The sequence below is a fragment of the Equus caballus genome, chromosome 6 (genome assembly GCF_041296265.1).
Source record: "Equus caballus isolate H_3958 breed thoroughbred chromosome 6, TB-T2T, whole genome shotgun sequence".
In the NCBI taxonomy this organism is placed as follows: domain Eukaryota; kingdom Metazoa; phylum Chordata; class Mammalia; order Perissodactyla; family Equidae; genus Equus; species Equus caballus.
This window is the reverse complement of record NC_091689.1, coordinates 45,757,159-45,781,628: the sequence shown is the minus strand read 5'-3', so window position 1 is coordinate 45,781,628 and position 24,470 is coordinate 45,757,159.

Below are 24,470 nucleotides of genomic sequence, written 5' to 3'. Positions count from 1 at the left end.
ATTTGGAACCAGTATGGAGGTATTTGGATATTTTAACACCCAACACAGATGCACTGGTATAAATCACATAGTAGCAGACGTACAGATACACATAAAACTTTGCCTACAAATTAAGGGGATTCAGGGACCTCTTAGGGTTCACGGATACTAAATAAAGAGTCCTCATATTATTGGGCTTTCCTTCTGAAAATAAAAGAAAACTCCTTGGTTTTGTGATTTAGGTGTAGTCACTTTACCTCTTCAGGTGTTTTGGCACCTACAAAATAAATGAATAAGACTTACCTGCTGTCTAAAGCTCCTTCCACAATGTCAAGTCGATGGGCAATGATTTAGTGAAGAACTGTACCTCTTAGGCTACTTGACTGTTTAAAAAGTTCAAATGCGGCCTCCTTAAATCTTTTTATGGGGCTAACTGGAGTATAAATAAATTGGCATGAGGTCAATCGTGCAGAGTAGCTTTCTAAAATGAGTCATGAATTGCCGTGAGTTAAAAACTTGTTTTGCGTTCATGAGAGTTAGAGGACAGCTGGTCCCCACAGTTTGTCAAGTGACCTTTCGTAAGTTTGAATGCTTTGCTGAGTCATCCTTTGGCCTGCGTTACTCCCAGCAAAGCAATTCCAGTTTCTGCACCTTCCCCTCTTCAGTCCTGTGTTCAGGTTGAAATAGATTATCGGAGATCTGGACCTGGAACTCTGGAAAGGTTCTGACCGAAGTGAGTTGAAAGAAGGTATTTTTTTCACCAGTAAGCAACCTTCCCTCATTCACTCATGAGTTACTTCCACAGCTGTATCTGAGATAATCTCTCCTTCTTTCTCTCTTTTTTCCTCTCTTCCATCATTCAAGTTGCTTTTGAAATCCCACATCCACCGTGCAGCGAAGGCCGCCATGTTCCACAGCTCCATTTTATTCTATGCACTTGATGGTCCCGGAGTTGTGCAGTGCAGTGGTACCCCATGAAGCTTTCTTGACTTTTCAGGATTTTCCCTGCCCGTCCAACCTGGAAGCTCCCAAGTTTCCCATCTTCTTCAAGGTCCAAAAATGCATTTACTCTCTGTTTCTTCACTTCCCAGTTTTAGCTCTTTTTGAGTCTCTCTCTGCCTCCATATAGCTTGACTCTTCTCCCAGGTATATTCTTCTGCATGGGTATCACTAACCCTAAGAGCATCCATAGGCCTTCGATGGGAATGAATGTAGCCCACAGAGGGGCAGTAAGGAGAAAATCTTTCAAGAGGAGAGGATGGATGCTGGATAACAGAGGAAGTAAGTTTGTCTGGGTGGGGAGCCCCATGCCAGGGCACTACTAAGGCCAGATCAGCTCGGATCTTTTATGGTGCAAGCAGGAAGGTGTTTGAGCATAGGTGTGCTAAGACAGGACTTAGTGACACCATCCAAACTGGCACTGAGGTTTCTAGATAGTGTTTGCCTCTGGCCATCCTGTACCCATATGAATATAGCTAAGTTTTCCAGGGATTTAAAAATGACCTAGGGGAAGAGAAGACACATATGAACAAGGTTATGGATTCCTGCATGATCATTTTTGCTGATGAATACAGAGAATTCCAGTTGTTCTACTTTTGTGCAGAGTGAAAAATTTAAACTGAATGTTAGCATTATTTTTCTTAGGCTCCTAGGTAAAGCCTGAACGACGTGAGGCAGAAGACAAAGGGCCCTCCCGTTGACTGGCTTTCAGATGTTACCAGCTGCACATTAACTCTTTTCTTCAGGCCCCAAATAAACAACTCCACAAATTCAGGCAGCAGGGGCAAGCTTTTTTCCCAGCAGAAAAGTCCATGTGGGCAAGATCAGAGCAACTGCCCTAAATGCCTGAAAACAAACCCTTCTTGGGGCAGTTTCCAGGGTGACATTGGAGCCGGAAAGGGATCCATGGCCATCAGGAGAATGTGTGAAATTCTTTCATGGGTGGAATCAGAGCCACTTGCCAGGTGAAGGGCAAACCCAGAATGTGTGGGCTGCCGGCACTTCTATGTGGTGCTTGGAGATAATTCCAGGACACGATGAAAGGAGAAAGCAGTTAGCAGACAAAAGAACAAAGGAGTGTGGTTTGCCTCATTGATGTTTTTTTACTAAAATTTCAGAAAGCAAATATTTCAAAGGAACAAGAGGCCAGAACATGAAGGCAGAATGTGACTGAACTAACGCTGAGAGCTTACTGTGTGCTCAGTGTTTCATAGATGTTATCTCTCTTCCCTTGAACAACCCTGTAAGAGCCACGCTGTCATCCTCCTGTTCAGTTGAAATGCTGGAACTGAAAGGAATTTAGATGTTTTTCTATTTAAAATTGGTATATAATTTACATATAATAGGATGTCCCTATTTTAAGAATATAGTTTAATGAGTTTTGACAATTATCCAGCCAATAACTGCCTCTCTAACCAAGATATAGAACGTTTCATCTCCCTAGAAAGTTTCCTGATGACCCGTTCGAATCCAAACCCTCCCCCAAAGCCAACCACTCTTCAGATTTCTATCATCATTTGTCAATTTGCCTATTGTATTGATTTGCGAAGGCTGCCATAACAAAGTAACACAAACTGAAGGACTTAAACAGCGTAAATTCGTTTTCCTACAATTCTGGAGGCTGGAAGTCCAAGATCAAGGTGTCGGCAGGGTTGCTTTATTCCGGGCCTCTTTCCTTGTCTTGCAGGTGGCTGCCTTCTCCCTGTGTCTTCACGTGGTCTTCCCTCTGTGTGTGACTGTCCTAATCTCTTTTTATAAGGACATCAGTAATATTGGACCTCATTTTAACTTAATTACCTCTTTAAAGTCCCTTTCTCCAAGGACCGTCACATTCTGAGGTACTAAGTGTTAGGACTACAACGTGTGAATTTGGGTGAGCCACAATTCAGCCCATAATGCCTATTCTCGAACTTCATATAAATATAATCTTACGGATGGCACTCTTTTGTTTGGCCTTTTTCACTCATCATATTTTTCAGATTCACTCATGTGGTTGTGTCACTAGTTTCTTTCTTTTATTCTATTGTATGAGTATATCCTAGTTTTTTTAATCCATTTTTTTTTATGGATATTCAGATTGTTTCCAGTTTTTGGCTATTATTGCTAAATCTGCTATAAACACTCTTATTTAAGTCTTTGTTTGCATATGTGTTCATTTCTCTTAGGTAAATATCTAGGGGTGGAATTGCAGGGTCCTAGGGAAGGTGCAGGGTTAATCTCACGAGAGCATTCCAAACAGTTCTCCAAAGTGGCTGTACGTTTCACAAGCCCGCGAGAGTGGGAGAGGTCTCCAGGTCCTACACATCTTCGTCAGGACTCAGTGCTGCCAGTGTTCTTGAATTTAATCATTCTGGTGTGTGTGAAATGGTATCTTACTGTGGTTTTAGTTGAATTTCGCTGAACATTAGTGATAGCGAGCCCCTGTGCATATGCTTATTGATGTCTCATACGTCGTTGCGACATGTATAGTCAAGTTTTTTCGCCCTCTTTGAAAAATTGAACTGTTTGTCTTTAATATTACTGATTCTGTCATCAGACGCCTTCTGTATTCTGTATAAAAGTTATTTGTCAGATGAATGTATCGGGAATATCTTCTTCTAATCTGTGGCTTGCTTTTTCATTTTCTTGATGGTATTTTCTGATGAGAAGAAAGTTTTAATGTTATAAAGTCCAATTTATCATTTTTTTGTACAGTTAGTGTTTTGATGTCCAATCTGAGAAATTTTTGCCTACCCCATAGTAGTAAATATATTCCTCTATGTTTTCTTCTAGAAGCTTTAGAGTTTTACTTTTTATGTTTTATTTTATGATCTATGTTAAACTAATTCCTGAGTACAGTGTGAGGTAATGTTTGCAGTTCATTTTTTTCCACATGTGGAAGCTAGTTGTTCTAGCACCAATTTGTTTAAAGATTCTCCTTTCTCCATTGAATTGCCTCGGTGACTTTGTCCAAAAACTAATTGACCATATAAGTGTGGGTTTATTTCTGGATTCTCTACTGTGTTCCATTGACCTACTTGTCAATTCTTATGTCAGTGTCACCCGCTCTCGATTACTGTGACTTTATAACAAACCTTGAAATCAGGTAGTATAACTTCCCCAACTTTGACCTTCTTTTTCAAGGTTGTGTGGGAAAATTTAGTTTCATTGCATTTTCATACAATTTTAGAATGAGTTTGTCAATTACTGCAAAACAGATCTGCTGGGATTTTGGCTAAGATTTCATTGATTCTTTTCAGCAATTTGTGAAGAATAGGAATCTTAATCCATGAATGTGCTTTATCTCTCGATTTATTGAGATCTTCATTAATTTCTCTCAGTGACATTTTCTAGTTTTAAGTACAGAGGTTTTGTACATTTTCCATTAAATGTATTCCTAATTATTTTATATTTTTGATCTTTTGTAAATTGTATTTTAATTTTTTTATTTTCCAGGGTTTTTTGGCTGGTATATAGAAATACAATTATTTTTATATATTGACTTTGTTTCCTCTATCTTTACTAAAGTTATTATTGCTTCTCCTAGTTTTTTGTTGATTCCTTGAGATTGTCTACAGATAACATGATGACATGGGTAAATTAAGAGAGTTTGACTTCTTTCCTTTCCAATATTTATGCTTTTTATTCCTTTATCTTGGCTTATCACAAAGGCTAGGACTTCTAGTATGATGATGAATAAATAGTTAAAGCAAACATCCTTGTTTTTGTCCTTATCTTAGGGGGAAAGCATTCAATATTTAACTGTAAAATATGCTACTACCGATAGGTTTCTCACAGATATTATTTATCAGATTTCAGAAGTTCCCCTTTATTCCTAGGTTATTGAAAAGCTTGTTTTTTTTTTTTTTATTAATAGGTGTCAAATTGTGTGAAATGCTTTTTCTGTAACTATGGAGATGATCATAGATTAATGTGGTAATTAAATTGATTGAAATTTTAATGTTAAACAAACTTTGCTTTCCTGAATAAATTCAACTTGATCATAAATATTATATGTACATTACATACAACTGGATAGGATTTCTAACATTTTACTAAGAATTTTTATGTAGAGATTTTTATGTAGTCACAGAATTTGTAAGTGCGGCACCAAAATTTGAAGCCATGTCTATTTAATTTTGCATCCACGGTTCTTTCTAACAGCATCCTACTATATTCTACTGAAGCATGTCTGGAAGCCTGTGTTTTTTTAAAACAGGTCTAGAACATTTACCCAGTGGCTGGTATCGTTGAGAGGTTCCTGCATGTTCTGTGATGGGGCGTCACTTAGAATTGGTAAGGTGGGCTTGGGAGATAGGAGCCAAGGGCATATCTCCCTCAGGAAGATACTGGGAGAAATTAGAATCTCAATTATCAATCAAACCACTTTAATATCTGGGAGAAATGGTTCTACTCAAACTGAAGCATATTGTAAAGTTGATGAAATTTGAGTAGATACTCAGGTTCTGCCCCCGGTTCTGTTACAAGTTAGATGTACATCTGTGTATAATATTTTAATCTCTCCGTATTAGCAAATACTTATTGAAGAGTACATCAAGTACAAGAGAAGTGCATCAATTATTAACTGTTAAAATCTCAAATTGACCTTAAGAATGGATCATCAATATGTATTTTCACCTTTGTGTGTGTGGATTTTGATTATGTTCTTCTAGAAAATCACTTGTCCTATATACCTTTCCTTCTTTGAGGAAATACATTTCAAAACACTTTGTAAAAATACAATAAAAAAGAGACAGAAAAAGACAATACCAAGAAAAAGAAGAAGAAGAAGGAAGAGAAAACTGGGTCCAATTTTTCTAGCTCATTCATGTCAGGTACAAGTCCCTCAGTCTTTAAGTTCACAAAAGGGAGCAAGTCTTATTGAAGTAGAAATTGAATTCTGCAAAAACCATTTTAAACTCAAGATAGGCATAGCACCCAAGGTTCAAAACCCAACTTTTTACTCATGGAGGAGGTATTTTAAATCAATAATATTTGAAGCAATGGGTAAAATAGTGCTTTGGCATATCATGTCATTAGCTATAGGTAGGCTATAAATTCATAAGGAGAATTATATTTACAAAAATCAGTAATAATAGACATGATGAAACATTATCTTGGCCAGAACTCAACTTCAGATAGTAAATGAATCTGTCCTTTAAAATTCAAGAAAAATCCATAGTCCTTTGTGTCCAGGTAAATCCACGCAGCTTCCAATGGAGCTGAAAAGCATGTGCTTCTCATTCCTCCAAGATTTAGGCTCCTCAAACCATACTCAGAAGGGCAATCAGGTGTCAGTCCGACAGCCTATACTCTCCTCCCTCATGCTAAATTAAGTCCTTGCAGAACTTCAAAAGTCCATGAAGATCAGAGGCCCAGACCAGGCCGTGGTTCTCCAAGCTGTGACCTGGGAGAGGAAGGTTCTCACCTCCCGGCTGACAGTGGGGAGCGCCCGCTTCCCTGCTCTGCTGGGAGCTGGGTCATCAGCTCTTCTTCAGCCTGGCAGGCTCTTTCTTTCTTTTTTTTAATTGAGTACTCGACAGCTGGGGAGGGCTTCCTGAAACCTCTTCTTTGTTTCCCCTGAAGTGATGATGAATTCCTGGGTTTGTCTAAGACAAATAAACCCAGGACTTCCGGCTGCTGGATTCTGTACTTTGTTCCCCCGATTAGACAAAAAGCTTATTCCTCCTTCAAACAGACCAAATTGTCTCCAGATCAAAGTCAAAGCCCTTGAAACAAGTGATAAATGATAAGACCCAGTGACCCTCAGCTATTCCTAAAAGGGATTCTGTGGGGAGAAGGCAAAGCTGGTTCCAATAGTGGTAGCAGAAGTTAAGTACCTTATAATCCTGTTACAGTGGGAAAGGATCAGGCCCACGTTCGGGTTCGAGCAGCCTTTCACTCGATTAGTCATTATGCTTGAGAGGCGTGGCTGTCATGGAGTATATCTAATACGTGTATTCAGTGCTGGAGTTATTTTTTAGCTTTACTGTTAACATCTGTGATTAAAAATGTTAAAAGAGTATAATTTTGAATAATTTTAGTAATTGAGGGAGTGAGACATCCTGGAGAGTTTAATTTTTTTAGTAGCCAAAAGTTTCTCTCCTTCTAACTCATGTTGAAAAATTTTTCCTTGATTAAGAGCTAATATCATTGTATAGCAGAAAGAGCATTCAGCTAAGAGTTAGGAGAAGAGGACCTGATTCGCTGATTCTCCACTGACCAGCTGGGTGATCTGAGCTGACTCATTTTGCCTCGCACAGCCTCAGTTTTCAAATCTGTCAAAAGAGAGGACTGGACCACATGGTCTCTCAAACTCGCCCACACCCTGCTCTTCCAGTGCTTTGCCTGAGGGACCGTGGACCCCACTGAATCTTTCTCTGACGGTGAAGCATCTCGAAGGAGATCACCATGCTGAGCATCAGTTCTCATGATGCTGGGGGTGAGCGCAGAAATTGGGCTGGATATGCCTTTCCCATGGAAAATACATGCTGTTTTATTTTAAGTCAAAACCAAATATTAATTCCACAGTTCAGTTTAATAAGCATTTGTTTTCAAGTGCTTGCTGGATTCAAGCAGCTGTTCCAAGTGCTTGCTCGTAGGTGTTACGAGGAAAAGCAAAACACGAATGGCCTTGAGGACCTCACCAGGGAAAATGTGGCATAAAGAGAGCAACATTAGGAGGCTGCCTGTGGCGACTAGAGCTGAACTAGAGATAAAAAGGACTGAGGGATTGCTTGAGAGGGAGATATACAAACTAAAGGAATCTAGCTGAAAACATTGAGCAGATAGTTGAAGAAAGCTTGTTTTCTAGTGTTCTACAGGCCCTTTTAAAATTCTTTTCATTTATTTATTATTATATTTTTATTGAGAGATAACATTGGTTTATAATATTGTGTAGGTTTCAGGTGTACAACATTATAATTCAACATGAGTGTGTACCACGGCGTGCTCACCACCAAAAGTCTAGTTTCCGTCCGTACCATATAAGGGACCCTTTTAGCTTTTCCTCCCTCCTCCCACCCCCTTCCCCTCAGGTGACCCCCAATCTGTTGTCTGCTTCTAGGAGTTTGTTTTTGATTTGCTTTGTTTTTAGATTCCGCATATGAGTGAATCATCATTTGGTATTTGTCTTTCTCCGTCTGATTTGGTTGACCCAGCATCTACTGGCCTTCTTAAAGCGTAGTTTAAAGGGGGAAAAAACCTCCATTGAATAAGAATTCTGGCTGTTTACTTTTGGGGTTCATTGCTTTGTAATTACTAGTGCAGATCAGGACAGCCCCGCCAAATGGGTCAGAGGAAATTTATTTTCCTTGAAGCTTTCCTGATCCTGTCTCTGATAGGTTGCCTAAATGCCCAGGCTTTAAAACCACATGATTTCTAAAGACAGTTTGGCATCAAAAGTGATTTCCTCATGGAAATGACAAAAATGGCTTAAGAGAGAAGGTTTTAGAACATCTGAGAAGATCAAGAACATCTGTCCCTCTGAGGCAGGTTGGAGGAGGAACGGGGAGGCAGATGCCTCTGGGGACCCCTTTCAAGTCCGGGACTTCAAGGATGGTAGGCAAACACTGCGAGGGGTGCGGTTAGCGGCCCTTCTGAAAGACGGGACTCCTGTCATCACCCAGAGCCTTTCCGTCAGAAACCCCCTGCTGCTCTCTGGTTTCCTGCACATGGAGTTGCTCTATTCAGAGAATAGTCTGTAAAGGAGCCTCCAAGGAGCATCCGTCTGGGATTCCAATGTCCGCCTCTAAGCCACCACAGTCTCTATAAACTGGAAGAACTCTCCTGCTCCAGGGAGGGTGAAGATGGAGACCATCCAGTTGAAAGTTGGAGCCGAGGTTCCAGAATAGGAACATACCAGCCAGAGGAGCTGGTGTTGATAAGATTTACCAGAGTTCCGAGGACTACTAGGGTACTATTTTTATTTTCTGAATGAAGATGTTGGCAAATGAAACTCAGTGCTCTTGCTGGCAGAGACCCCTGTTGTGAGGGCAAAGACCACAAAATAAGCTGGAAATAGCTTTGCCAAGGGCTGAAAATCTGTATTTTGGAAGAAAATGAAATCGGGGCGGGGGGGGGGGGTGGCTTTTACTTACAGATTTATAACCTAAGACCCCCTTGGAGGCTGTAAGAGGTGGGAGTCAGTCTTTGACACTCAGGTGAAGGCGAGTCCTAGTGGTCCTCGGGGAGGAGAGGACTAAAGGTTGTAAGTTAGTAACCTGTACTGGCTATTTACAAAGTGTGCTGAGAACATAACATTGAGAGCATCAAAGTGGAAACACTAGTGAGACATTAAAGGGTCTCTGGTTTTGCTCAGATTTTTAACTTTCTTTAACTGGCATTAAACGAGACCTGGAGTTCTATCTGTAGATGATGGTTGATGATCTTATCCTCTCCCCCACTGGGCAGTCTTAGGGGCGGGAATCAGACTTTCACATCTTTGTATGTAGTAGAAGTTCTTTCTTAATTGTCTTTCTTTCTTCCCTGGTCAACATGGAGGTACTAACTCTCTTTCTGATTTCTTAAATTATTGATGTATCTTCTGAAGAAGTACTTTCCAAGTTAACTGAAATAGACCAACTGGAGAATTCTCCTGCCTGAGAGGCCAACTTTGGTTCTCCTTGCTTCACGTTTTCATGCTGAGTAATAGGCCAGCTACTGAGTACTAGATCAGCCTTTCTCTCCAGCTTTAACCAGGCCCTACCTGGGCACGTCTCTGGGTGGAGTTAGTGTATTCACAACTAAGCATATTGTAGTCTTTCTCCTTTTCTCTTTCTTTGGCCCCACTCTTCTCACAGTGATATGTGGCATGTCCACTCTGCAAACCATAATTTTACCAAGATATTTAGGAAGCAGGGAGCTAACAGACAGCCCAATGAAAGCTGTGTGTCTCAACCAGTTACTCAAATTCAGCTTCATCTGTAATAAAAATGACATTTTGATACCCATCTGCTCAATTGTATTTTCTTAATTGGTTTCTAACTCAGAAATCTTTAAAGGGTGTGATCAGTTATCACTCACAAACCCCCAATATCTTAGAGTAAGTTTATTAAGCAAATCTAGCTACTGAGTGAGCTTACAAAATCTGTAAGAGTTTCTCTTTGTGCATTTAAGTTCTCATCCTTTCTGCACGGAGTGAAGGAGGCAAAGAGGGTGGGAGGGAGGAAAAAAGAGGGGGGGGGGACAAAAGAAAAGAAGGGAGAACGAAAACATATTGGATAAATCGCAAACAGGGACCCTGTTATTAGAATTCTTCATTTATTTTACCCACAATGCATAGCCCAGTGCTGGGCACAGATTACTAGATAAAAGTAGCTTAATTCATTGCACCTTAGTGGCTAGCGGGGAGGGTCGGGGCTGGCATTCTAATTCCAGATTTTGTCTGTGATGAAGCTAATGCCCACTTGGAGCTGGAGATAACTTGCTTCTGCTGAACACCTTCTCCACTCTGGCAGGACACTGCTCTTGCCAAAGTCTCTGTACTAAGAGAACATTGTAAAGAGAAGCACCAACGTCTCCTGAAGCTCATCCTCCTAGAGCAGAGAAGCCTCTTCTCTGAGGATGGCTCTCTCCTGGAGTGGAGCCCCAGAGCTTCTGTGGCTCCTCAGCCTTCTCCACTTAAAGCAAAGGGTTAGTAAGCTGAACTAGACCCCAAAGAGCTGGTATGTCCGTGCCAAGAGCAAATGCCTGATGGTCTTGCTCATTTCCAAATTGAAGCTTGAGTTTCTTCCTGAGGACTTTGTCTCAAAGTTGGGGGCTGAAGAAAACAACTGATGGTTCAAGGATGAACTCTACCTGCTCCAGGTGACCCAGGAGCAGCCACAGGAGCTGCTCTAATGTGATCCCTTCCCCAGATTAATGGGCGAGGCTACACAGCAAGGAGATCCTCACACAAGGTAGATTTGGACGCTTATTCTGCCACTCACTAGCTGTGAGAATTTGGGAAAGCTATTTAACTCCTCTAATCCTTGATTTCCCAGCCTATAAATGGGAACTAAAAATAGCTATCTCCTTTTGTTGTTCTTTAGAAATAACGATATCATGAATTTATAGAAAGCATCTAGAATAATGCCTGGTATATAGTAAATACTAAATAGCTAAATTAATTATACCAAGGGTGAGACAGCCTTTCTTCATTTTCAGGCTAAATTAATAATCCAAGAATCAACTGCAAGTGGTTTTGGCGTCCAGGCACGCACCAAGGCTCTTAGACATAACAGGTGATGACACACTTACCCATATACACCTTCTTGAACACTTTTGAGTCACCTGGGCATGATTCCCAGATCAGCCCTTCTGGAAGTTGCTCAACACACACGTGAGTGACAGAGTAAAGATCCTCAGAAGACTGCAAATAAGAGACAATGAGTGAGAGATGCCAATGGTTTGTAACCCGCTTCAGGGCACCCATTTACAGGTGATGCCTAAGAAAGGAAATGGTAAAACAGAAGTAGTTATTAAGGACAAAGATTGCAAAGTTGGTAAGAAGTGTAGAAAAGTAGGACTGACACAGCTGAATGATCAGAGGGAAAAGGTGGGTGGTTAGAGGGAGTGAGAAGAGAAAACTCGCCAAACATCTTAAGAATGGAAAAACAAAATTTCCTAGAACCAATCTATTAGAGAGTGAAACTCTAAAAAATAGATCAAAGTCATGCTGAAAGGATGAGAGAAAGGAGATCAAACGACAGCAGCAGTGGTCTTATACTGGGTACATCCATAGAAGAGACGGTGAACGTGCGGATCCCACGTCTGGTGACAGGAGTCCCACTGTGGAGCAAGCAGCAGAAAAAGGCTGTGAGAAAGGAGGTTTAGAAGCCAGGACCCAGAACATTTCCAATCAGGGCTGCACTCAGTTGGATGGAGGGCATGAGGGGCAATTAGAGTGGCAGGGTTGGTAACAGGGATGATGTAGTCCCACATGCTTACTTAACAGTTCCAGGAGGCAGAGGTGAAACTCTTGCATAGGAAAGCATGTATAAATAAACGCATTTAAGAGTTTAAAAAAATACGGGCAGCTGAATTGCAGAATGTAATTTATGTATTATAATATGATAGGGTTACAGTAAAACAAAAAAACATCCATGTGGAACTTCCCAATTTTCCCTTTTATTTATAGAATCAGTCATTCTTATTTGTTGAGCCACCTCAGAGTCTCCCAGTGTCACCTATCTCTCTAGCCCTTGGCCATTTGTTCTGTGGAAAAGGCAACTGATGTCATGCAGGTACAACCCAAGGGCCCTCACCTCACACTTCTGCTGTGTCCTCTCTGCTCCCATCTTGGATATGGCCATCTGGGATGTGAAACACCCGGGACCTGCTAGGTAACTGTACATATTCAACCTGAAAGTCCAAGAGAGGTGATGCACATTGGGTGAACTTTTTTTTTTTGTAAAGATTTTATTTTTTTCCTTTTCTCCCCAAAGCCCCCGGTACATAGTTGTATATTCTTCGTTGTGGTTCCTTCTAGTTGTGGCATGTGGGACGCCGCCCCAGCGTGGCCTGACGAGCAGCACCATGTCCGCGCCCAGGATTCGAACCAGTGAAACACTGGGCCACCTGCAGCAGAGCGCGCGAACCCAACCACTCGGCCACAGGGCCAGCCCCACATTGGGTGAACTTTTGACCAACAGGACACAGGAGCTGGTGGATACATGTCTCTCCTTCCTCCTTCTGGATAAACTGTCCCGGGTATTGAGTAGTGACCAACACGAGAATACATCTTCATATTTTCTCTTCCCTCCATCCCTGTCTCACAACCCTGTCTCTTTGAAGAATTCATGCTTCCCAACTAAGTTAGCTTATTTGATTTACTTTTGATTCAGACTCTGCTCTCTAGGAATCCAAGCTAAGATGTTGTCGCTGGGGCTGCTAGACTGCAAAGCACCATGAGACAAGTGTAGTACTCTTGAACTGAGTGCCAGGCTGCCTGTCAAAATGTCTGAGTTGAATAGACTAAAATGACTAAAAAAGGTTTAAAGAGACTTGTCTTCTATTGGATCAAGCTAGGTAAATAAGACCCAGGTTCCTGAAGTGCTAAAACATCTTACGAGCCAGAGAAGACTAACACAGGGCTGTTATCTCCAACCTCCATCTCTTTCACACTCTTGTCTCAGGGCCTCACATTAACAATCGAAGTAGAAATATAGTCATCCTTAAGCCCCCTCTCAGAAAGTGAACCTCCAGCCGCCTTTCGCAGCCCAGATGGTGAAACTAGTGAAGTTGGAGGGCGTCAACTGTCTCATCCAGCCGGGCCCCACCTGACTGTCCTCAGAACCCAGGATGCTCCTGCCTTTTCTCTTCCTCCTCCGGGGAAAGATTCGTAGACTGATTTCCACTGAGGACTAAGTCTGTGGTTCTTATCTCCATCAGACTAAACACTGCTTTTTTTTTTTTAATCTCTTACTCATTTTTTTATTTTGCCTCTTAACCATTTTACAGTTCATTAGTCTTAAGAAGATTCACATTGTCGCGCAATTAATCTCCAGAACTCTTTCATCTTACAAAACTGAATCTCTGTTCCCATTAAACAACAACTTCCCACTCCCCCAGCCCCTGGCAACTACTCTCGCTATTTTCTGTCTCTACGAATTTGACCACTCTAGGAGCCTCGTACAGGTGGAATCATAAGCATTTGTCTTTTTGTAACTGGCTTATTTCACTTAGAATAATGTCCTCAAGGTTCACCAGTGTTGTAGCATATGTCAGAATTTCCTTCCACTTAAGGCTGAGTGATCTACCATTGTATGTATGTACCACATTTTGCTTATCCAGTCACCAGTCGATGGACACCTGGGTTGCTCCCAACTTTTGGCTAGTGTGAATAATGCTGCTATGAACATGAGTGTACAAATATCTTTTCAAGATTCTGACTTCAATTCTTTTGGATATATACCCCAAAGTAGAATCACTGAGTCATATGGTAATTATATTTTATTTTTTAATAAACTGCCATACTCTTTTCCGTAGCAGCCACATCATTTTGCATTCTCACCAACAGGGCACGAGTTCCAGTTTCTCCACATCTTTGTCAACACTTGTTCTTTTCTTTGCTTTCTTTTTTTTTTTTTTTTGACAATAGCCATCCTAATGGGTGTGAGGTGGTCCAACACTTGCTTTTTATAACAAATCAGCCTATCTGCCTATGCTTACCTATACTCATAATATACAAACAATGAAAGGCTCAACTAAATGTGAAAGAGACAAAATGCATACAAACATATGTATTTCAGTAGGTCAATGCTCAGGTATAACTGTACTAGAAGGAAAAAAAGTTGCAACCAATTTCTAAAGAGCCTCCTAGGAGATGGCATTGCCTCCATTGAGGGCTCCTGGTGTTGGCAACTGATGAAAGCCAACACGTTACCCTCCCAGAGATGGTATCTGATGATTTAAGCCTTAAGCTTAAAGAGCTTTAGCCTCATCCGACGGTAGGGGAGTCATTTAACAGAGAGACAGACAGACAGACCGCAGCAGCACCCCTGAAGACATACTGTGAATAGAGTCGACTCATTCACTCTGCCAGCCACACAGCACCTGCCACAACTCTCTGCATCCACATCTCCTACAAACCTGACCATCACAACCACGCTTGGAACTGTACAGTGGTGCCCCAGTGACCTCAGGGAAATGGTTACAGCCTTATCCCTCACTTCATGGCTGAGGACTAGGAGGGTCAGAGGGAGAAGTAATTGCTCCTGGGCCACCAGCAGGTGAGCGAGCGAGGTAAGACTGAAACCCAGGCTTCTAGTCTCGTCCTGGGCTCTTCCCAATACACCACACTACTTCACAAGGATGTCTCCAGTCCTTACACCTGGAGACATGGGTGAAAATAACTGGAGGCAACTCCTTCTCTGGAGTGGTTTGAATGTCTCCTTTCTGAAGGCAAAGAGATGACCAGCTGAGGAATCGACAGGGTCAGTCCAGACTATAAAGGAAGAGATAAGTGTAGACCAAGGCCCAGCATAATGGACATTGATTGTATCAGTCAGAAAAAACTCCTGTAAAGCTCTGGGTCACAAATTCCTACCGAGAGTTAACAAATTAACTGATACCCCTTCTGCTCTAATTCAGAGGCATTTGAACAATGCAGAGCAGTGAATTTTCCACATTTAAGTCCAATATCACAAGGAATTTCAATTCCTCAAATCCCTTCTCTCTTTTCAGCCAGCTGTCTCCTTTCTTCATAGGGCCCTTTGTGTAGAGGCCTTTCCAGACCAGTCGGCTCCTATCATGGAAATAATTCTGTATCCCACTAGAAGGGAAAAGAAAATTCACCCAGTGAACCAGAGCAAATTGCAGTGACAGTGTGGAGACCTCGGAGAGGCACCATCTTGATTAAAATGTTCACGTTAGGAAGGAAGGAAGAAAGAAGAGAAGGAGGGAAGAAAGAGCAGAAGGGGGAGGAGGAATAGGGGTGGAGGAAGAAAACGGGCAGCAAGGAGCATGCACCTTATGCACCTTCTGGCAGTCTGTCCCCACAGGATCTTCCAAAGTGATTTGGTGGGCCCACCAGGAGGAAAAGAGGGAGAGGGCAGGGAGGGAAATGGCGCACATCTCTATGCTTGTTCCTTGGGGATGCAGCGCTCCACTGTCTCCCCCTTGTGGGAATGAGCGTGACCAGGTGCAGCCAGGAATTCCGCAGAGCAGACCCCGATGACGTCGTGTGCAACAGACAGCTGGGCGCTGCCTGGACGTGCAGGTGCAGCCACAGGCTGAGGGCGTTTGCCAGGAAGCACTGAATCCTCCTGAACAACCCTGGAAAAAACAGGTCTGTCACAAGTGTCAGCTTAAATGGTTCTTTCTGCATTAACAGTCATTTTTCAATGGAGTAATAATGGCTCACATTGTCATTGAACTTGACAAGATACAAAGTGTATTATCTCTCCTAATCTTCCCCACCTCCCAGTAAGGGAGAAATGATTGTTATCGTTTCACAGATGAAGAAACTGAAGTTCAGTGAGATTAAGTGATTTGCCAGAGGAAATAGGAAACCACAGTGCCCGGCCTGGCCTGGGGGGCCAGCTCTCAGCATTCATTAAGCCCCCTCAAGACCCCAAGGTAAGAAGTCCAACTTTTCCCCCCCTCTCCCCCCACCCACTCTTGTGTGTGGCATGATGTCGACTCCCACCCTGGCACCTGCCCCACACAGCAAGGTCTGGAGCCGAAGAATCGCTCTGACTATACCACTCTCCATGTGCTTTCTTGGGAGCGTGTGAACTCCATCAGAACACTCTCAAGCAGACAGGATTCACTTAACAAATATTTTTGGTCAAGAAAGTATTAGAAACTGAGGGATTTCTACTAGAAACTAGGGGATTCAGCGATTTAAAAGAAAATCTCAGATCTAGTGAGCCATAAATTATTCTCTCCACTCAACAGAGAAACAGCATCTCAGAAAGAGCCAGGTGCCTCAGTCATGGTGCAAACCAAAGAGTCCAAATCTAAGACTCTTTGCACCCAACGTGTCACCTGCATTCAGGGGCCAAGCTCCTTTGCAGAGGCAGGATATTGGCCAGAGTGACTTTGGGAACCCTCCTGACCCCTGGGGTCTCTCAGGCAGCCCCACGGCAGGCCTAGAGGGGTTGTGACTTGTTCTTCCAGACTTGTTCTCGACCAGGAGCAGCAGAACAGGATTCGGGAGACTGTTGTCCTAGGGTTGAGTTTTGCTGCACACTAGATGTATAAATTCAGGCAAACCACTTCAGCTCTCTGGGCACTGGCTTCCCCGGGTGTGACAGGGGTTGCAGGAGCTGGTTCCTTCTCGCTGCCGTTTGTGCTGGCCCCAGAGCGAGGCAGCCTCGCAGGCAGCTCCTCTTCTGTGCTGGTTGCTGATGAGGGTGTTGACTGAGTTCAACTGTTTACCAAGACAGATGCAGCTGTCCCCCTCCGATTACTTCATCACAGGCGCTGACAGACCCTCGCGGGCAGGGCTCTTGGCATCGCCTCAGTGGGGAGCATCTCCAATCATTGCCTGTCCTCATCAAATTCAGATTTATGGGGTGTGAGGCTGGAGGAGGCCCCAGGAAGGTCGTGGAACACATGGTCTCCGGGCCCCTGGGAGCTCATGTTCTGACTCGTGGGCCATTTCCCAAGACACTCGGCCAAGCAGGTCAGTGTCGGAATTCTCACCCCTCGTCAGTGAGGTCAGGGGTAAATGGGGCCGAGGAGCATGCCATTTTAACCAGGTCACTCAGCAACTTCGCCTCAGCATCAGGACCAATCTCTACATGAAACTCATTTCATAGTTTATTTTACTTATATTTACAACATGTGGGGAGACTTGAATCTAAACAAATTACATCGTCTTTATACCAATAGACTCTGTTTTTAAACGGTTATGATATCCCAGCTATTATTCTAAGTCCTTTGCATAGTTTTATTCATTTACTTCTCACAATATCCCATGGGAGGTATGATTAACTCCATTTTCCTGACAAGAAAGCTGTGCTTTAGAGCACAGGAGCTGTTAGCCTGGGATCTGGACCACTCTTGCTCACTGTACCTCAGTTCCGTTGGGGTAACAAGCTCCCTCAAGCACAAAACAATGGCAGATGACAGAACAGTCTATCAATTAGTGCTGAAATGGAGTGCACAGAGGACAGTGTGTGTGTGTGGGGGGGTGGGACGAAGGAGAGGGCAGTGAAGGATGGAGCAGTGGAGAGGTTTCCCTGGGGCCGGGGTTCCCAGGATGGGGGGCATTTACCCAGATAAAGTAGAGGGGGCAGGCTAGGAGCGGGAGGAGGAGTACCATGGTGAGTGGAAAAGAAAGCGGGCACAGCTCATTCTCACCTTCCCTTCTCGCTGTCCTGGGGGTGGGATCTCCTGAGTCTGTGAGATGCTGCCCTCTGAGGGGACTGCTCACAAGTGCTTGCTTTCTGATGGGCTGGTGGACGACAAGGATTGTAAAGAGGATGTGACCCCAAGGATTTTCTGTGCTTATCTGCCAGGTTGTTCCACTGTGGTTTTCAACCATCTTTGTCCTTGGAGCAGAACTTCATGGACAAGATTTGGGGCTGTCGATGAGAAGGGATTAAACACGGCCTCTGTGGTTGCAGACATTTGCCGGTGACGTTCCAGCCCTGGTCTGCTCTTCCACAACCTAAAGTGGAATTCTTACAGGTTGTAACGACAGTTTGTCCTCATGCAATGTCTCCCAGCCCGTGCTATGACTCTGTTCAGGTGGACGTCCCCAGAACGGTACGCACCCTCAATGAACCCAAAGTCAGCTTTAGATATGGAACAAAACCGGCAGCACCCCTGTGGAGGAGTGGGGTGCACGTGTGCACCGTGACGACGGGGTGAGAGCCACGCCTCCACGGCTGAGAAACCAGAACCACGCCTGTGAGGACCAAGATGGATGGTAGAGCAGATTTGGGGTAAAGGATGCTGAGTCATTAACAACCCCGAGGCTGCCAGGATTGGAATTCTGGTTTTTAGTGTCAGGTAGTAACACTGACCAGCATTGCTCCAAGTGCTCATTTTACCATCACCGCCTCTTCAGATCAGGGCTGGGGACTCTAACTCTGCTCCCTGCACACCCCACTTTGTCCACCCCCAACACACACACACTCCACACACATTCAGAAATAGCAAAGGTCAAACCACAAACCCTTCCCTGATTGCTCCATCCCTATGGCTTTATTTTTAGGTTAGAAAAGACTCTTTTCCTTCTGACTCATGGTCCTGCTGACAAATATGCCCTTAATGGAGGAAACTAAATAAAACAGCGATTTCTGGTGTTCTCTCCAATCAAAGAGGCCCTTGTGATCGCCCCACTTTGGTCATTTTGCCCCTCCCCTCCCCAGTGCCCATGGTCTATGGCCACATCTGCAGGCCAGGGCACCATGGCTAAGTAATCCCATCCTGACCCTCCTCCACCAGTCTAAGGAGAATTGTTTAACTCCTTAGGTGACGTTACTGGGCATTTTGCTCAGGAGTCACTCATTTGATGTTAGAGCGACCCACATAGGGAGGTGACTACGGCTATGAAGAGGATGGGAAGCCATGGCAAATTACAGCTTAGGTACTAGACTCTTAACACTATCTCAGCCTAGAAAGTTGCAGAGTGAGTTGGAACCGGAGATCACATGCTCAGGAGAGCTGGACAGCAGGCCCGGCTCTAAATTAGGGCTTTGGCTGGCTCGGGTCCCTTTTCTGAACCTCACTCATATCTGACCGTTAGATCCGTGAATCCCATGTCCTTCATCTGTGACCTTCCAGTCAGCCTATTGCTCAGTGGCCCCGTGTAGTGAGTGGAGATTAAGGCATGGATATTCAGCTTGTCTAGTCACCTTATTATTCTTTTTATAGAAAAAAGGGCTAAATGATTTTTAAAAGTTTGAGACTATAAGCTAAAATGGCGTTATCTGAATTTTCTGTGGCTTTCCGTTCGCTACATTGTCTGTCACTGTGGAAAACACACACTCAGTTGGAAGCATCCCAAACCATATTTGAAATGACCTCATCCATCACTAAAATGGCTCAGGTTTTTCTAGCAAACTTCTCCGCATCCATGATTTCATACAATATTCATAACAATCTTAGGAAGCAGGTATTTCTGTTCTCATTTCACAGGTGAAAAAATCGAATTTCAGAAGAGACTAAGTCTTCTGCCCAAGACCACTGAGCTCTTTTATGACATAAAACAGCCTTAATCCTAAGTCTTCTAACTTCTGGCCAAGAGTCCTTCAACCCAGTCATTATAGAACAAACATCTGTCGCGCCAGGGCTAGGAATTCTCATGATGATGAGTTTCTAGAGTTTCTAGTTAGAGGCTGTTGGTGTGCCCACAAATTACAAATGTGCAAAATCCTCCAAACTCTTCCAGGCAATCCTCCAACTTTCCTGGGAGGTTGTTCCCCCATGGTCACAGGGACACAGGGTTGCAGGCAAGAAAGACCCAGGCACACAGCTTGTTCTCCTGCCACACTTCCTCCTCTGCTCCCATAGAAAAGAAACCCAATCTCCCCCTCCCAGGGTTTGGGCTCCTGGGAGCCTTAGCCTGGCAGTGGTCGATTGGATTATCTTTATTGGCCTTACCACCATTGCTAAATCTCTGGGGAAGTGGACCAGATGTCCCCATTTGACCAACCATTGCAGTTGTGTCCAGCAACATCCAGCTGTTCCAATCTCCGTTCACAGAGTGTCCCATTTATCTTGGATTTCTTAGTGCCATAACCAAGCTGCCAGAGGAGAAAAGGATGCTCCATTCCTGACATCAGGGGGAAAATATGAATCAGGAATCTAGGAAATGCTGCTAAGCATGGTTTCTTCCCAACAAGCACCCACCCCTTGCTATTCTCTCCTGCTGAAACAAGGAGGTATGCTTAGCTTTCCTTCCTTGAAAAATCTGATCCAGGCATCTCTCCTTTCAGAAAAGACTTTCCAATCATTTCTGAAAATCTGCTGCATTTTAAGGTCAATCCTATTAAGGGATTAGCTTTTGGGTTTTAGTTCCATGTCTTTAGAGAATTAGGGTAGCACAGCTGGATGGATAACTCAGCTTCACAGATATTCCAAGGAGAGCTTTAAGTCCAGGAAATTATTAGACACCTTCAACTCTTCATCTTACCTCCAGACCCAAGTGTAATTTCATATTTATTTCCAAGAGGTGGAATAAGATGCCACTCCAGCTAGAGTTTGATCAAGACAGAAAATCAAGTTGTGTTGGATTCAGTGCCTACCACGGGTTGAAGTGTTCAAGAGAAACTCATATGCTTGAGAAGTCAGTGGACCTGCGTTCTAGTTATGACTATGCCCCAGACTTGCTGTGTGCGTTGAGTACCCACTGGGGGGCTGCTCATCTCACAAACATTTCTTGGGAATATGTTCCACCCATCCCAATACTGAAGTGAGTCTCAATCAGATCTATATAAGCAACTTGGTCTTGCATCTCTGGGTCCAAATTAAGGGACTGGAGCTTAGTTACTGACCCAGACTGGACCAATCAGAGTCTCTTTCCCAGGAACTTGGGCTTGGCACCAAGAAGGCCCATCTCCTTGGACTGATCTCTTAAACTGAAGAGCGCTGATGGCCATCATGCTTTCCACCCCATAAACTGGAGCGCAGAGACAGCCATAAAGAGAGGGAGGAATGAAGCAGACCTAAAGAGAAAAAGCTGACCCAAGTGACGGAGAAAAAAAGACAGAGAGATGACTGTAGGAAGCCAGGAAGTCAGCTCTCTGCATTTACACATTTTTATTTAGAAATTCATTTGATTGAGCTTAAACAAAAAAAGATGATTTATGAAAGATGCTAAAATTACTGGGCAAGTTTTAAAGGAGAAAAACAGTAGTTGCATGATCTCAAGGTAAAATTAGTCAATTACAAAGGGAGACTAGTAACTTTAGAGCAAAGAAATCTGGCAAACACCACCTTAAGACAGTGATCAAGGTTAATATCACCAGTAACAGGACATGTCAACCTCAGGTACCCCCTGATATGTTGCACTGAGAAGGGTACAGCATCACTTCTCTAGTAATATTCCCAACAGTCCATAATCTTAATTGAAACAGGTTATCATAAGAAAACATCAGAAAATCCCTGATTGAGGAACATTCTACAAAATTTCAGATCGGTACTCTCCAGAAGTGTCAAGATATGAAAGACACGACTGAGAAATTGTCCCATATTGGAGGAGACATGAAAGTTAAATGCAATGTGAGATCCTAGATTAGATCTTGGACCAGAAAGGTAACATTAATAGGAAAACTGGTGAAATCTGAGTAAAATCTGCAGCTCAATCGATAGTATTACACCAATGTTAATTTCTTGGTTTTGTTCACTGTCCTATGATTATGTAAGACGTTAACATTAGGGAAACTTGGGTAAAGGGTATTTGGGAATTCTCATTATTTCTGCAACTCTTCTGGAAATCTAAAATTATCTCAAAATAAAAAGTTCAAATGGAGTTGTGTATGTTTTCTTATCAAGATAGAGGGATCATCCCCTCACAGATTTTAAGGTCATGGATATAGTCGAGTCTCAGGCTTCTGTTAGCTCCAATGACTTTTGTTTCTTACAGCCAAATAAGTCTGATTAGTGAACCCTGGATAAGTCATTAAAATTCTCAGCACCTCAGATGGCATGTTCCCTGAACCAACATAGAACATTGAGCTTAAAGGTTAGCACCTTACACGTTACAAAGCATCGCCACCACCCTCTCTGCCAGCCTGCAAAAGCCAAGATTGAGCACCAGGTGGGAACTGTGCTTCTACAAGGACCTGGAAGAAGGAAATGCGAGTCTCATTTGACCATCTCCACAACACAGGTGGTAACTCTAAGCTGGATTATGGACTTTTAGAACTAGAATGTCATCCAGTGACCAGCAACTTGGAAGTCATCTAGTAACTGGAAACGTCTAGTGACCTCCCACTCGAGGCAGGAAATCTTTGCACATTCACGCCCAACAACACAACACGCCTCCCATAATAAAGAGACCAGTTCTGCAAGTCAGCCTTCCCACTGCTCAGTCAGGTCCCTGCTCATTAGGAAGAACTTCTCGTGCCCGGGGTAATGATAAACTCCTTGGTTTGCCTGGGACGGTCCCGGTTTACGTCTGTTGTTCAGATGTAGTTGTTACTACTATTCCTTTTGCTCTTAGAAGTCAGTTTCCTTTTGCCAGGAAAAAAAGTCTCTTCTTAGTTAACAATGAAGACTAAGCTTTCATAATACGGAATAAGCTTACCCCTCTTTCGACAGTGTTTCAAATATTTGAAAACAGTTGTCTCGTCCACCCCTTTGCCAAATAGTCCTGCTCATCCAGCTAAGCTGCATAAGTCATAGTTTCCAGCAACCTCACCACCTTGTAAACCCCTCTGGATGTAACCTGAAGATGAAGGCCAGAGAGGAATGCGGAGCTCTAGTTGTGGTTTGATTCTTTCTGAGCACTAGAATTATTATATCATTCTCCTATCAATTTTCTTAAGGTATCATTGTCCAGCATTATTTATAGTGCGGAAACCAGAGGCCAATTAAATGACCAACAACAGGGGGATAATTAAGTAGTTTATGGTATAATCATACTATGGAATATTATATAACCACTAAAATCATATTGTAGAAAAATATTTATGACCAGAAGAAACAACTCATGACATAACCTTGGGTTGAGAAAGCAGGACACATGGAATGAATAAACAGCAACTCCCTGCAAGAACAGGGGAGAATCTCACCAGCACGATGTCGAGCAAAAGAGGCAGACACAGGACAGTGGGACTCCACTGCCGCGAGGTGCAGACCCAGCCCAGACCCTCCTATGGTGTTAGACATCACACTCGTGCTTTCCCTCTGTGGGACGTGAGGGAAAGGGCCTGGGGGGCTTTTGGACGTTTGGTAATGTTTCGTTTCTTGATCTGGGTGTAGGTTAACAGAATGCGCTCACTTTGTAAAAATTTGAGCCTTACACTTTCGACTGTGCACTTTTATGTATGTGTTTTATACTTCCAGCAAGTTTACATTTAAAAAGAAAAATATTGGTATATAAAACTCAGTGTGCCAGGGGTATAGGCTAGCAATCCTGAAATTACCCATGTATTAGGGTTGAACAAGTAAGTAAATAAGTGGTAGATAAGGGGAACCACATTTCCCACTGTTGGAGAAAGAAATTGCAAGTAAGTCAGGGAGGAAGGCTATAATGAGCCCTGCAACACCAGAGCAGAGTTGAAGATGACCGTGTGAACTCATGTTTATTTATGCAGATGAATAGATACAGAAGTAATTATAGATATGTATGCATAGGTTAGTACACGTACTTATATTTTCTAGCTCTGTCTGCTGAGAGGGCCTAGAAGCAGTAGCATCCCAGTAGCAATGAGCATCCCCAGTGCCCAGATCTTGGGTTTTATTTATTTATTTATTTATTTGAGGAAGATTAGCCCTGAGCTAACTGCTGCCAATCCTCCCCTTTTTGCTGAGGAAGACTGGCCCTGAGCTAATATCCATGCCCATCTTCCTCTGCTTTATATGTGGGACGCCTACCACAGCATGGCTTGCCAAGCGGTGCCATGTCCACACCTGGTATCCAAATCAGAGAACCCCAGGCCGCCAAAGCAGAACGTGTGCACTTAACTGCTGCGCCACCGGGCCAGCCCCTGGATCTTGGGTTTTAAATATCACTCTCCAGTGAAAGAAAAAAGGGCTCCTTGGAGGAATGGCTGATTGTAGGTCTGGGCAGGGAAAATGCAAGATGAACCTGGAACATCTTGTTCAGAAAGTAAGAAAGCACTCACCAAAGAAAAAAGGGGGAGAGGTTGGGGGATGACTCCTGAAAGGGATCTCAATGGTCAAAACTGGGACAATTTGAGTGGTAAAATAAATAATGATAGTATTAAATTATAATTCCCCAAAACAAAGTATGTATCCATGACTCCATAGTGATATAAATCAATGATTGAATAAATAAATAAATGAGGGAGAAAGGACAAATATTCCTTACAGAAAAATTCCAAATGATGTATGTAGGGACCCTCTTCCCCTCCCAGGAGGTGGAGCCCAGTTACCCGCCCTTGAGG